The sequence below is a fragment of the Microtus ochrogaster genome, chromosome 16, assembly GCF_000317375.1.
Source record: "Microtus ochrogaster isolate Prairie Vole_2 chromosome 16, MicOch1.0, whole genome shotgun sequence".
Taxonomy (NCBI): domain Eukaryota; kingdom Metazoa; phylum Chordata; class Mammalia; order Rodentia; family Cricetidae; genus Microtus; species Microtus ochrogaster.
Window position 1 is genome coordinate 59,108,236 of NC_022018.1, and position 3,070 is coordinate 59,111,305.

Here is a 3,070-nt window from a genome sequence, read left to right on the forward strand (position 1 = left end):
AGCCCACACAGACACCCCAGGTCCCTACAGCCCACACAGACACCCCAGGTCCCTACAGCCCACACAGACACCCCAGGTTTTCAAGTCCTTCCTGTAGGATGTGGCTGGGGTTAGTGCTCCTCTGTTCTTGAACCCTCAGCTTCAGCATCCTCACCTGCAGTCACATCTGAGAGTGATACAGCATCACTTCCTCTCCTGTCCTCTTTAAGTCCAGATACTTACAACTCATCTACACGTACTTACACAATTTACAAAGAAGAATAATGGCCTTCTCTAAGGTAGTCTATAAAAGGTGTTTAATATATAGACATTTATAGTTTAATTAGGACAACTACTGTTCAGCACTACTGAAGACAAAGGTAAAGTCTCCTCTGTGAGATAAAATTGCACAGCTAGTATCAGGGGTTGAAGAACAAGAGGAGTTCACGAGGTAACTTAAAAAACAAATGTTGCAGGAACATATATAATAAAAGCATGCAGGTAAGGGGTGGGGGTGAGGTGGGGGAAGGGGAGGGGGAGAGAGAAGGAAGAAGGGGAGGGTTGGGGAGAGCTTAGGGGAGTGGGATAGTTGAGATGGAGGAAGGACAGACATGGAAGCAGGGAAGAAGATAACTTCATCAAGGGAGCCATTTTGGGGTTGGCAAGAGGCTTGGCTCTAGAGGGGTTCCCAGGTGTCCACGAGGATGTCCCCAGCTAGGAGCCTGGGCAGTGGAGGAGAGGGGGCCTGAACTGGCCTTGTACTGTAGTCAGACTGATGACTATCTTGAATATCACCATAAAACCCTCATCCAGCAACAGATAGAGACAGAGACCCACATCGGAGCACTGGACTGAGCTCCCAAGGACCAGTTGAAGAGCAGACAGAGGGAGAAGATGAGCAAGGAACTCAGAACCGTGAGGGATTGGTTCACCCACTGAGACAGTGTGCCTGATCTAATGGGAGCTCACCAAAGCTAGCCGGAATGGGACTGAACAGGCATGGGATCAAACTGGACCCTCTGAATGTGGCTGACAATAGGGGCAGACTGAGGGGCCAATGATAAGGGCACTGGGATTTGTCTCTACTGCATGTACTGGCTTTTGGGGATCTTAGTCTATTTGGATGCACACCTTCCTAAGCCTGGATGGAGGGAGGAGGGCCTTGGACTTCCCACAGGGCAGGGCACCCTACCCCTCTCTTAGGACTGGAGGGGAAGGGGGGATGGTGAGTTGGGGGAGCAGGAGGGAAATGGGAGGAGGGGAGGAAGAGGAAATTGTGAATGGTATTATTTATAAAGCAATAAAAAAAGAGAAAACAAAACAAACAAACAAAAAGCATGCACGTAACTTATCACATGCAAACCCATCTCACTGTTCTCCTCCTCTGAGGCTACAGAATGACCAACTTTCCCTTCACCCTGTACCCTAAATCCCACTAGCTGCTGCTTACACATTACGGCTTATGTCAGATTTCCATAGAGACGCCTCAGATGGTCCATGTTCTTGAAGAAAACGGACGAACAACTTGTTTACTTGTTCCTGTCTTTACCTCCACCGCCCCTGAGGTCTAGAATGTCTCCTCTATCCTCAGATCTAGCTGTTGCAGTCAACTCTGAACTGCCCTAAGCTAACCGTTCGCTCTCTTTGATATTCCCATACTTGTATCTACCCGTTAGCCAATGGATTCCTTAAAATAGCTCCCTGATGTCCCGACTTCAAAATGCTGAACATGGATCTCTTCCCTGTGTCCCCCAAAACATAAAGGACTTGGCGCGCACATTAACAGGTAGATTTATCAGTCAATTGTAATGTGCGTATCTGCAGGGCTAAGGCAGGAAGGGCATACATTCAAGGCTAGTCTGGGCTACACATTAGGAAACTGTCTCAGCAAAAATAAGAAGAAATAACATCAAATAAACTAATAACGGTATCAAGCTTACTGGCTGGGCCTGGTTACATTTTCCAGGTACAGAGTGCTACACTAAAGTGTGCACTGAAATGTGTGCGTCTGAACTAGGAAAATGAGGGTGCAAAGTGCATGTAAATGCACAATCATCAATTCAAAACTGTTTCATTAGAGGTACCATCATGCCAGGTGATGATGGCACACGCCTTTAATCCCAGCACTCAGGAGGCAGAGGCAGGCAAATCTCTGAGTTCAACGCCAGCCTGGTCTACAGAGTGAGTTCCAGGATAGCCAGGGCTACACAGGGAAACCCTGTCTTAAACACCTTCCTCCCCCCCAAAAGTACCATAACAACTAATTATTCCTACAACAAATTTTTTCTAGGACTCTTGTCACCGGAAGCTTTTGATTTTGTGTCAAGTGCTGGTTTTTAAAGGATAAGGGAGTAAAGAGTGGGCTGAGCTGCAACCAAGAAGACGTATACAGGATCTACCTTCTTGGTCTCTATGAAGGGTTGCAGCCATCCTGACCTCCTTCCTCTATGATCTCACTAGAGTCAGGAAAGAACTTGTCCGGGGCAACTCGGTGACATAATTTTCACTCAGGAACAACAATTTTCTCCCTTTGAAAAACGAACAGCAGCTACCCTCTATCAATACTGTCATCCAGTATTATCCAAAAAGAAAACCCACGCTGTAAACACCATCAGTGAACGTGGCCGCATGCTTTGCCACAGGGTCAGTGTCGTCTAGACTCTCAACCTCCTGTCCCAGCCCCGAGTCCTGGGAATGCAGGTGTCCACCACCACCACATCCACTAGAGAGGCCTCAGTGACCTCTCGTAGATTAGAAACAACACACGGATGAATTAGACTGTGAAGAGTCCTGATGCCAAGCACCGCCTCGCCCCAAAATTAAAAACGAGCATACACTGAAATGGCATTAAGCATCACTAATCCTTGGACCTGTCATTTTGACTTCTTAAAACTTAAGGTTCACAGGCATCAACGGCCAAGTGCATTCTCAACCTTTGCTTCCAACATATTTATTGCAAATGACATCAACTTAAGGTCTCCCCCAAATTCCACACCCCCCCACAATGGTTAAGAACAGCCTTCCTTCTCTGATCTGCACCTCTCAATTTCTGTGGGGTGAAAACTCTTTAAAAAGAAATCCCGCCGGGCAG